Here is a 12,910-nt window from a genome sequence, read left to right on the forward strand (position 1 = left end):
ACCTCCAAGTCTGAGACCATAGTTCTCTACCAGAAAATGGTGGATTGCGCCCTCTGGGTTGGGGATGAGTTGTTGCCCCAAGTGAAGGAGTTCAAGTATCTCGGGGCCTTTTTCATGAGTGTGGGTAGGATGGAGCAGGAGATTGACAGGTGGATAGGTGCAGCGTCAGCAGTATTTCGGACGTTGTACCGGACCGTTGTGGTGAAGAGGCAACTGAGCCGGAAGACAAAGCTCTCAATTTACCAGTTAGTCTTCGTTCCAGCCCTCACCTATAGTCATGAGCTTTGGGTGGTGACCGAAAGGGTGAGATCGCGGATCCAAGCGGCTGAAATGAATTTCCTCTGTAAGGTGTCTGGGCTCAGCCTTAGAGATAGGGTGAGGAGCTCGAACATCTGGAGGGAGCTCGGAGTAGAGCCGCTGTTCCTTCGCATCGAAAGGAGCCAGTTGAGGTGGTTCGGGCATCTGATTAGGATGCCTCCTGGACATCTTCCTTTGGAGGTTTTCCAGGCACGTCCAACTGGGAGCAGACCCCCGGGTAGACCCAGAATTTGCTGGAGGGACTACATGTCCAATCTGGCCTGGGAACTCCTTGAGATCCCCTAGGAGGAGCTGGAGGGCATTGCTGGGGAGAGGGACATCTGGAGTGCCCTACTTAGCTTGCTGCCACCGCGACCCGACCCCGGAGAAGCGGCTGATGAGATGAGATGAAATATAATTTCAATTGTGTGCTTGTTCAAATTGTTTCTTTGTTATTTCCGTACTGGCAGCCAGTCTAATTGCCATGAAAGAGGAGGTCAATCAAATAGGATCCTAAACCTTCAAAGGGGAAGGGATGGCCACCATAGAAGCTCCATTGGAGAGTGGATTAGCCCAAGCACCTCCTCAAAGTTTTCCTGAGCTTTACTCAACTAAAGTGCATAATCAAACTACCGTAGTCACTTTACTCTCAGGTGTTATTACACATTCAGGGAATATTGCTTAAAAATGATTGTGTTGAACTTGTCACAAAGAGTGGTTCAGGGGTGTTGCTTTCATAATCATTAATTCTGCTTTCAGCATTAAAGGCATTCATTTTGACTTGGACATAAGATCATTTAAGCTGTTGCTGGCCCAATAACTCTTTCACTGCTGCATTAAGATTATTAGCTCCAATAATGGCAATCTCTTACTTAGTTGTTATTTATTTTCATAATGATGTTGGCTTCTAACTGCAGTTTATTACACAATTCAGTAATTACAACTTCTCACATCTACAATTGCAACCTCTCAAATGCTGTCATGCTGGTCACAAATTAAGTCTTACTTTGGCTACTGTTATTGCAAATGAGGTGCAAAATGATTTAAGCACTTCTCCAGTGAAGACATTACAAGCACTGTGCATGGAGGACGACTGCCTTATATTTATTGTTTGGCCAGGAGCTCCTTTAGGTGTTCTTTAGAGTTTTTTTGAGCAAAGTGTTCTGGTCACCTCGAGTTGAAAAAAGTTCAACATTTGCGGACGAGTTCCGCCCATCAATGTTACTTTTTTTTCCAACGACTGATATTAAGATGAAAAAATATGGTGGATACTCCCTTAACTGCTTCCTAGTGCGACTGATGTTGTTGTGCGCCCACAGTCCTACCGCTCATCTGGACAGCAGGACATTGGTCGAGATCTGCTGCCAGAACAATCACAAGGATGCGGTTTCTGGCATTCATGTTTACCATTATGTTTTCTGTTATTCCGGTTAGGCTATTTATAGGAATGCTCTAATGATAATGCAAAGATTGTAACCTAGCAACAATAGGTGCACCATGCACTTGGCAGAAGCGCTTTCTAGGTGATATTCTGTGTGATGTACCATGAAAAAAGGGCTTTCTGTGGACACAGACTCCAGTATCTTCAACACAAAATTAGCCATTGTGACCCTAACTTCTTGTAGAAAAAAAATATTGTCTGTATCTGTAGGTAGAACTTGAAAAATTAAATTATTGGCTTACAATGGACCGGAAATTTTTTGAAGCCATGGTGGAACTGCAACTTCTGCATTAGTTTCAACTTTCAGTCCAAGTTGTTGCTGCTTGGGACTGATATACTCAGTCAGCTGTCTGTCATAGCTAGTATGCCACATGTCCAATTTAAGTTTACTCAAGTCTCCAAAGTACCAAGGTCCTACTGGTGTGCATGCAAATTGCCTTTGTTGCACCTTGTCTTTTAAAAATGTCTGTTGCAGCTCATGTAGCATCCCTGTTTCAGCCCCCTAAATGCCCCTGTCATCTGTCAGAAAATAGCTAGCGATACAGCCTGTATCCCAAGTGACTCTTAAATCTCCTGCCCCTTCTGTTCCCCTGCCAATAAATTTCAAAGTTCCTCCTGTGCTGTGCCTCATGCCTTGGCTTTGTAATCTATTGTAAAGTGTTCATGTTCCCTGTGGAGGATCAGCCACACTTGCTTGACAATTGCCTTTTACATGTGGAAGATTGTTTAATCTTATGAAATTAGTTCTTAATATGTTTAACAGCTGGGGGTTGTGGTTGTCTTTTCAAAATTTTGTTTTCCAAAAGTGGTAGCAGAATAGGCTGGAGGACCATTGAGGCAGTCTTTTCAGCCTGGTATTTAATATGATTAGAAATAATGCAGCTTAAGACACGCAACATGTAGTTGGCTCATTGATTGAAAACAACAAGAGCAGATGCAAAATTAGCATAGTTGAGTAGCGAGTCTAAAATATTACGAGGAACACCTGGTGTTTCCATGAGACCAATTTACCGGGTGAATCCAGGTCAAACCCACGATTCTTTATCAATTTCACTTATTAAATCCACGTCAGGCATGGAAGGCAAATGTAAATGAAGGCGGATACTGCCCATACCATAATGGACTACAGTAAATCCATATATAAAATAAAAAAAACATATTATCGTATTTCCTGTTGTTTTTATGTCACATTTCTACACAAACGCTGCAGCCATGGACAACAGTATTTATTTCTATAGCAATACTATAGGAGCACTTTAGGAACAGTTTTTGTAGTATATGCATGGTAATGAGGCTATATATATATATTATTCATTCATTCATTAATAAAATACTAATAAATAAATAAAAATAATAATTGTATGGTCTTACTTTATTCCATTTTTGTATGGGAGGTTATGTAATGATTTTTAACAAATAGACAGGTATGCCATGGCTGATGAAACTCAAATACTATTCCTGATACTTTTTGTATATTCAGTGTTCATTACAGTGCAAGTCATGTGATCCTGAGTCATAAAACCTGTTTTTGTCCTGTTCACCAGAATATTTGCTGATTGCAGTAGGTACCTTTTTTCTTTTTGCCCCTTTTCCTCCCCAATTGTATCCGGCCAATTACCCCACCCTTCCGAGCTGTCCCTGTTGCTGCTCCACCCCCTCTGCTGATCCGGGGAGGGCTGCAGACTACCACATGCCTCCTCCGATACATGTGGAGTTGCCAGATGCTTCCTTTCACCTGACAGTGAGGAGTTTCGCCAGGGGGAGGTAACGTGTGGGAGTATCATGCTATTCCCCCCAATTCCCCCTCCCCCCTGAACAGGCGCTCCGACCGACCAGAGGAGGCGCTAGTGCAGCACCCAGGACAAATACCCACATGTGGCTTCCCACCTGCAGACGTGGCCAATTGTGTCTGTAGGGACCCCGACCAAGCTGGAGGTAACGTGGGGATTCAAACCGGCGATGTCCGTGTTGGTAAGCCTCGGAATTGTCCGCTACTCTACCCGGACACGCAGCAGGTACTTTAATTGTAGATAGATCCAAGCATGGGAATTTGACATACTTGTTACTATTTTGCTACAGTCGCTCATTTAAGAGAGGACTTGTAAAAAAGTGTCACCGCTTAACTGGATTGTGGCTTAATGAGTAGAGACAAGTATGAAATAGAGACAGATAAATGTCGTCGATGAATGTAGCTGCAAAAAAGATGCATAATCCAGTCTCAGCCAATGTCTCTACAGCGGCTACACAACAAATGGCAAGAGACCTTGTTCAGAGCAATTGTTGTAGCTGTACATTAGATAGATAGATACACGTAGATAGATAGATAGATAGATAGACGAAAGGACGTGACTAAGGGCCACCTTTAATTTCCGTCTGTGAAGTCGTTTTACACAGTAGGTTTATTGACCGGGCTAAGTGGTGAGTAATTCACAAAGCATATGGAGAATGGACGGCTCTTGTCAAACGGCACCTTTCTGCCAAATTCGTCCTTGTTACTCATTACCGTTTCTCTTTCCGACGCTGTCGAGGTCCGCCTCCCATTCAACTATTTTGCACCAGAAATGTTTAATCTTGTTTTGCTCACACATTATCGCTGGGTGCCAGACTCTAAAGAAGAGTTTGTTTTTTGTTTTTGTTTTTTTCCGGTAAACAGTCCTCTTCCCATTACCTTCATCACAGTCAAACCAGAGAAGAAGACACTTACTGTAAGAGGTGTGTCTTCGAGTGTGCGCACCCAAACACCCTCACTCACTCACTGTCTCTCAGATGCACACACAAACACACAAACACACACACACACACACACGCATCGAATGGATGTTGTGCTGTGCTTTGTAGTGCTGTATTGCCAGAGCTTGTTAATTTCATCTCCAGCCAACCGGCCTTAAGGTAATTATCTTTGAAAGAGCCTATGAAAGACATCCACAAGCTCGCTTGGTCAGCCCATAAATCACACTTTCTCCTAATATGCTGCATTAACAACCTTTTCTTCTGTCTTGTCCCTTGTTCTGCTTGCTGTACACGGTGGAAACCTGCAGCGTTTTCACGGGTGGCTTCTGTAAGCACAGACCTCTGAAGGGGGACAGGGAGCAGCCAGATAATGGGCTGTACATTCAGTGGGTTGTGCCACAGTGTAGTCAACAAAATAAATGCGTGGAACCCAATAGTAGCAAGCGCAGCTCTTCTTGTTGTCTCGTTCGGACCTCTCTCTGGTCGGTGTGTGATAGGAGGCTCATCGAAGGCCAGGGAACTTTTTTTTTCCAGAGCCGCTGCAGAATTCTTCCCCAGGTTGTTTCAGGGCTAAATTCAGATCACGGGATGAGCGTTATTCACAATACCAAGGATTTGCGTTATCTCAATACTGAGAGCAGGCCATGCTATTTTATCATCACATTTTTTCATTAAGCTGAACTGAAAGGAGTGAGGCCTCTTACTCAAGCAGCCTTAAGACTGATGGTCAAAAGACGATATGGAGGTATTGCCTCGGCAATACATGCACTACAATTGAAACGATACAGAGACCCCTGCTCAAGGATGGCACACAAATTCGTGAAGTGTTCCTCAATTTTTTTTGGGGCGTCTGGGTAGCATAGCGGTCTATTCCGTTTCGAATCCCCGTGTTACCTTCAGCTTGGTCGGGCATCCCTACAGACACAATTGGCCGTGTCTGCGGGCGGGAAGTCAGATTGTGGGTATGTGTCCTGGTTGCTGCACTAGCGCCTCCTCTGATTAGTTGGGATGGCTGTTTGCAGGGGAACTGGGGGGGAATAGCGTGATCCTCCCACGCGCTACGTCCCCCTGGTGAAACTCCTCACTGTCAGGTGAAAAGAACCGGCTGGTGACTCCACATGTGTCGGAGGAGGCATGTGGTCATCTGCAGCCCTCCCCGGATCGGCAGAGGGGGTGGAGCAGCAACTGGGGTGGCTCGGAAGAGTGGGGTAATTGGCTAGATACAATTGGGGAGAAAAAAAAGAGAGAAAAAAATCCCCCCCCCCAAAAAAAACAGTATGGAGATGAAGGCGTCCCATATTCTTATATATTTGTTTTGCTTTAAAGTTTTGTTCAGGGTGCACAGACAGCCAAATATGACTTCACTGTGAGGTTAAGTTAATTTTAAAATCGTCTTTTTTGGTACGTTTTACAGCACCATTTGTTTCCTGTCAGTGTCTCTGAGGGTCATTATTGAAGGTCAGCAGGAAAGACCACAAAGGATGAAGGGAAATTGCTTTCAGAAGAGAGTACTATCACCGGCTCGAGGATTAACCTCCGTCACTATTTGAGGTGTGCTTGGTTTTTACTGCCGTGTGCTTGGATGAGCTGAGGCACCACGGTCTCCCACTGTTGTCATGGTATTCAGTGCTTTTCACATCTGGCCAGGTCCACATTGTTCTGGGATGTGGGCTTGCAGCAGAAGCTTAAGTGACGATTTGTCACCTCGTCCTACGTCTCTCATTGTACTCTGCCTCTGTACGTCGACGGCGGATTGGCAGAATTAGCTTGGCTTGTCGTCGAGCACACTGTTTTGCTGCTAAGACCTGACAAACACGCTCCATTGTTCGTCGGCTTTTCATTCTTGGCATTAACATAGGCTAGAGTATTACAAGCATCCATTTTTACCCCGTAGATTTCTTCTCGGTTAATCTATAGAATGCATCATCTGTGGGTTTTACCGAGCGGTAAACCCTTTTTTTTCTTTGGATTTGACTCTCTATGCATGACCCTGAAATATTAATTAATTTATCCTAATATTTTTGGCGGGTAGACGGTTCCTCCACTCCACAGAAAACACTTTAACAGTTGAAATTGGACTGTGCATTGCAAAAATAATGAGTTCAAAAAGGAAGTCGTCCAAATTTGGCTTCTTTCAACTGCTTTTTTCCTCACAGAGTTCCAGTTTGGTACATGACCGTGGTACCTGTATTTAGGTCACCCCTTTGAGCTGTAGAAAGCTCTAGCTCCTTTTCTCTCTCGCTCTGTTTTTTTTTCTTCACACAGGCAGTTGTACACACATATATACTATAAGACACATGTGCACACACACAGTGAAATAAACCTCACACATTTATGCAGAGCTGTACTCAAGCACTGAACTATGCACTTATGCCATGGTGAGTAGCCTGTCAAATACAGTAATGACATTTAAACACTATTGCTGTACTATAATTATATTACAGCAATCTACCTACAATTGCATTTTCTATTTATTTCCATTATTATGAAGATTGATCCTTGAATGCAGTTGTACTACAGCTTCCTCTATTGTATTTCTTACTTCTGCAAAATCTGATTACCCGACATTTGACTCTATCCCCCTTTTTTTTTTTGTCTGTCCTCCCCCAGAAACATATAAACAAACAAAAAACATCAACCCAAAAAAAAAAAACCAGACCCAAAACAATCCAACTCCCAGGGAGCCTCCCTGAACAAGCTGGCAGCGGGCTTTAAAGATAAAGCCGGTTTGTGAGTCAGGTTGGGGGATACAGTACTTGCACAGGGAGAACTTTCAACACCGCTTGTTGGAGAACAGCCAGGGAGGATGCAGGTTCAATCCCCCTACATCGTCATTGTAACAGGAAGTTTTGCAGTCAGGCTATGGTACTTGGTAGAGTCTTAGCATGTTATAGAGACTTTCACTTTGGAAGTGGCCATACCATATGGTTTGAGACTGGCCCACGTTGGGGCCAAAACGCTCCTGGTTTAGAGCTGATCCTTCTGTCCCCTGCCCCAGTTAGACACAGATATATTGGATCAGCCGTCCAGCACTTGGAATGAGACACAGCCATCTGTGTGTCAGGCATTCCAGTGCCATGGCGCTTCTGTTGTCCATTCTGTTCTGTTCTGTTCTGTTCTGTTCTGTTCTGTTCTGTTCTGTTCTGTTCTGTTCTGTTCTGTTCTGTTGAGTTTGGTGTGAGCATGCTGTGACATTGGTATTTCCATTGGGGGGGGGAAAGATCACCGATCACACAATGACCAGACAAATTTACTCAATGAATTTTAATAGGCATTAATTAAAAAAAAAATGTGTGTGTGTTTGTGTGTGTGTATAATAACCGAAACACTGTTTTGCAATATAATCAACATGAAAATATCATTAATTATATGGCAAAACAATTGTTTCTTTCTATGGTAAAAACTTGTATTTATAAGGTAAAATATGGAATTGAACTCCAACTTGTTTGTGTGTGTGTGTGTGTGTGTGTGTGTGTGTGTGTGTGTGTGTGTGTGTGTGTGTGTATGTGTGCGTGCGTGCGTGCGTGCGTGCGTGCGTGCGTTCATGTTCAGATATATTTCTGAGGACCAATTTCAGTTTCTAACCATGAGAATGAAGACATTTTTTAAAAGTAAGGAAATGTTGGCTGGTCCTCGCATATTTAAGGGTCTATTTTAAGGTTAGGACTTGGGTTTTTAAGGTTAGGGGTAGAATAAGGATTAGGTTAAGGTAAGGGTAAAGGGTAGGGTAGAGTATATTAGAGGGACAGCTCAGGTTGGAGGGTCTGGAGACAAAGCAAGAGAGGCAAGATTGAGATGGCTTGGACATGTGTGGAGGAGAGGTGCTGGGTATATTGGGAGAAGGATGCTGAATATGGAGCTGCCAGGGAAGAGGAAAAGAGGAAGGCCAAAGAGGAGGTTTATGGATGTGGTGAGGGAGGACATGCAGGTGGCTGGGAGGGCTTGGTCTGCTTCGTCCTGTGGCCCCAGGGACCACGGTCCCTGCCTGGAGCTGCACCTGAGGAGGAAACACTGAGGAAGGTCTGACAGGACGCAGAAGCGAGGCAGGCTACATACTATATGTGTTAGTTTGGATGTGTGTTCTTGTAGTTCTTGTAGTTTTTGGCTGTGTTTTTGTCTTTGTGTTGCACTGCTGTGGGCTGGAGGGGATGAAGTACATGAAATGACGAATGAAGTGTTCCTGATTCCTGGTTGATGTTAGACATGCAGTTTTGATGGTCAGGCTTGGGGTTAAGGCTGGGGAGTAAATGTAGTCAATGAGGGTCCTCACAAGTATAGAAAATTAAAAGTGCATATGTGTGTGCATGTGTGTGAATGCAAGATCTCGCTTCATAGCCATTGCAGGTTGAGGTGACAAAACTATTCTATCAAGATATCCCTTTGAGCCCCCCCCCCCCATCACTCCTTCCTTTGTTGTATTTCAATTGAGGCTTTTTTTTTCTACAGCCGATCCTCCTCTCCACATTGTCACCGGGTTGTTTGCTCATTTCTTTTCTCCCTCCTTCTGTGTCCATGCACCTCCTCATTTATTTTTATCTCCTTCCCTTTGTCCCGTTCGTCTGTCTCATTTTGCATCCATCCGTTCCTCGTCCACGTCGGAGCCAGTGTCTGCCGCGCCGCCCATCAATCTCCTCGCCGCGGTCTTATGTTTCAGGTTATGCTAATGCAGCACTTGTGCTGACACAAGCGTTGCCTCCGCGCCCTGTTTGGATGGCTTAGCAGGCAGAGTGATGCTGCTTCCAGAGCCCCATGTCTTACATCTGATACATGGGGGATTTGATGCACTGATTTTCCAGACCAAAAAAGCACAACACAACACAACACAACAAATAAAAAGAAGTTGTTGGTTGGTTTTTTCTTGTTTTAAACTTATAGTTGGTTTAGGAAAGGTATTGAAGTTTTAGAGCTCTGGGCCCTAGGGCTAGGGTTGTAGGGATCCGACGTAACATCTTGCCAAATCAGTATGCGGTTTGACAAGACCATACCGGATCGGTCAAGGCCCCGGTTAACGGCGACCGCCATTGGCGCTGTGCCCTCAAACGGCACCGATGGAAACTATCAAATCCGCTGTGGCGACCCCTGAAGAACAGGAACAAGCCGAAAGAAGAAGAAGAAGAAGATTGAAGTTTTAGGGCTCTAGTTTCCAGGTCATAGTGCAGTCGAAGGTGCCGGCGCTACTTCACGGCACAAGTCGATCTAAGGTTTGGCCAATACTTTTTTTGCTAATTTCAGGCCATGCTGCGCTGGCGGAAATCAGGTGCAGCGGAGGTGCAGTTGTAAAAGGGTTGGATTAGAAGGAGTAAATGATCAGCAGGAGTGGGTGGGGGGCTGTCTTCAACTAAGACAGCTTTACTGCTAAGGCAGAAAAGTTTGTCCCAGGAGGAAACTGATGTCCTTGTTCGGGAGGTGCAGAGGCACCAAGTGCACATACAACACAAATTTACACCAATTCCAGTGTGCTACGAGACAACACGCAGACATGATTATACAACAGGCTACCATTGAACGTGTCTTCGTTCTCACCAGCATCTTTCTCTCTTTCCTGCGCTTTCTATGAACACAGCAGGAGACCTTAAACAGTTGTGATCACGGATCCATTAGCCCAGGCTACCGGTTCGTTCTTTCAGGTTGAATGAGGTTAATGCCAGCCATTATCTGAACCGCTTATCCTGCTCTCAGGGTCGCGGGGATGCTGGAGCCTATCCCAGCAGTCATTGAGCGACAGGCGGGGAGACACCCTGGACAGGCCGCCAGGCCATCACAGGACCCACACACACACACACACGCACACGCAGACACACTCATACCTAGGGACAATTTAGTGTGGCCGATTCACCTGACCTACATGTCTTTTGACTGTGGGAGGAAACCCACGCGGACATGGGGAGAACATGCAAACTCCACACAGAGGACGACTTGAGACGACCCACCAAGGTTGGACTACCGCGGGGCTCGAACCCAGGACCTTTTTGCTGTGAGGCAACTGCGGTGATCCCTGCACCACCGTGCCGCCCTGAATGAGGTTAATTGAAACATTGAAATCCCTGTCACCATGTGTAATGACGCACATTTACTGTTTTATGTTGGAAGACGATGCCACACGTGCAAATGTTTTGTTTTTGTGATAAAAATGTTTGGGACAGTAGTCAAGTTGTTCTTGAAATAGGCCAACATAACATACACAAAAGTGGTGTGTGCAATTTTGGACAAGTCTGCTTAGCGCACCTTCGCCTAAAGCCCAGAAATTACCATAAAACATCTGCGTCTGCGCTAAGATGTGCGGCTTGTCCCAGTGGTGTGCCAACGCCGCCCCATTCCGAAGGCTCCTTCAAACGCGGCCTTAAGTTTGTCAGGACACAACAGATGGATCCTTCATGGCCCAACCTATCCCAAGATTTGTCTCACGCCGGTGATGATTGGGTTTTTTTTTTCTGTGAGAAAATGGCATCTCCAACTCCAGCAGCAGCCAACAGTTACACTTTTAAGTGTAAGTATTGGGTAAAACAAAGCAAACAAACAAAAAATAATTTAAAACTTCTGACTCCATTTCCACTGCCATTTGTCAACTGCAGCTGTCAAGGTTGCTAGGCGACAGGAGCGGCGCTTGGCTAAAATCGGGTGCAGCAGGTGGCGCTAATTCCCCGTAGACCAGACCGTCCCATTTAACAATGCTGGGTTCGGCCTTCGCGGTCTACGAGGGACACACCTTTGTAGGCCGTGTCCTTCGAAGGATGCGGCCCCTGAATCGGGACACAACTGTGTGGCGGCGCAGGCATGATATTTGGTTTTACTTGACACCAAATTAGCGCCATGGCACCTGATTTTGACTGACACACCCTCTACTGTGCCCCCCCCACGCCCATTTGGGTGCAAGCAATGTCATGGCGAGCCCGGAAATCAGGAAAGGCGCCCAGGTGAGAGAAAAACCACCTTGCACCCGACGAATTCGTCCCTACGTCTGCATTAGCGCTACTGCTGGCCCTGCACCATCCGGGAACTGGAGCCCTTATCCAGGTGGGCAGGCGTTTCAGTGTTAGTGGCTTGAATAACAGATAAAGCGCCAAAGCAACTACTTCGAATCTCGTTGCTTTGTGAACGCACCCCTGTCAAAGACGGCGATCCCCGTGTGTAATATGTTTTGTTTCCTATGGATTTAGCCGAGCCATGGAAATGCCTTGCAAACAGTAAAGGAATATGCATAGATGTTGAATTTTGACGGAGGTCCTAATTTGCTGAAAGTTAACATCGTGTAAACACAAGTTTTGTTTTTTTTTCCGGGGGGGGGGGTTTCAGTTCTCGACACTGATAACACGACGTATTTCAGTCGTCTTATTTGGCAGGCTGGCATTTGAATACTATTTTCATAACACCTGCGTCAGCAAATGTCTGGCAATACATCATTTTCAAATTTCCCATTACACCCAAGGCTACCTATTTGGTATTGCTCTCACGCTGCTGCCTGACATATTCTACACGACAATACGACCTCATTTATTCACACTCCAGACACCCAAGCTGACCAGTCCTATGAAGGGGTATAATGAACGAGTACAAAAACGTGGTTCTGATTATTACGCAGATATGTTGGGTTTTCTTTTTATGTGTGAGCAATTCAAGCGGTGCAGAGCTGGACCCGGGATGTTTGTGCTCGTATTTTTCCGTGTTTTATGATGTAATGACTCGACTTAACCTGATGTCGCTTCACGCGGGTAGTAAATTCTTACGTGACTTTTCGCATCAAATACTTAATAGTTTGCGGTTTCTCAAGCTGAGGGCGAACAAGTCACCCACGGAAATGAAAAAGCAGTCAATTCATCAGCCATCCAGCCAGTCAATCAATCAATAAATCTATCAATATGTTGTCAGTGACCCATGTATTAATCATCGTGGGACATGTAGTTTTGTGCTGTTTGTAAACAGTCATCATAAAATGGCAACTCCATGCATTTGTTGGAGGGGGGGTAGAACAATAAAAAATGCAAGAATTAAAATGAATAATTCATTGACTTCAGAGGCAGAGGATGGGGGAGAGAAAAAATGTAGCAAAATTCCAGATAAACAAAGCCTTGTTCTGTGTTTTTGAGTGCAGCTTGTGTAAACAAGGGAGGCCAGAGACCTGAAGGCTTTGTTGCCGATGAGAGGCCGGACGGATCACTTCACCACATGACATGCCAATAGTTGGATTGCTCCTATCATGTCTCCTCTCTCTCTCTCACTCTCGCTCTCCTCTTTTCCAGTACAATATGGAGAGAGAGGGGTATAGAGCAAGTAAAAGGGAAGTGCAGCGTGGGGGGGGGGGGGTGTTTCAGATTACATGGGAGAGATGAGAGATGTTGATGATTGGCTCCATCTCCCTCTCCCTCCTCCACGCTTGCCCCAAATGCCACTCTCTCCTCTCCGTCCCTCATCTCACCTCCTCTCCCATTTCCCCGCTCTGCCTCT

The 12,910-nt window shown here is 45.3% G+C and overlaps 1 protein-coding gene and 1 pseudogene across 1 annotated transcript in view; both read left to right on the forward strand.

Moving 5' to 3' along the window:
- b4galt2 (UDP-Gal:betaGlcNAc beta 1,4- galactosyltransferase, polypeptide 2) overlaps positions 1-12,910 on the forward strand; it is a 243,398-nt gene that overhangs the window by 89,604 nt on the left and 140,884 nt on the right. The window lies entirely within an intron of this gene.
- LOC130124612 (U6 spliceosomal RNA) lies at positions 5,214-5,307 on the forward strand (annotated as a pseudogene).

Source organism: Lampris incognitus, chromosome 14 (assembly GCF_029633865.1).
Source record: "Lampris incognitus isolate fLamInc1 chromosome 14, fLamInc1.hap2, whole genome shotgun sequence".
Taxonomy (NCBI): domain Eukaryota; kingdom Metazoa; phylum Chordata; class Actinopteri; order Lampriformes; family Lampridae; genus Lampris; species Lampris incognitus.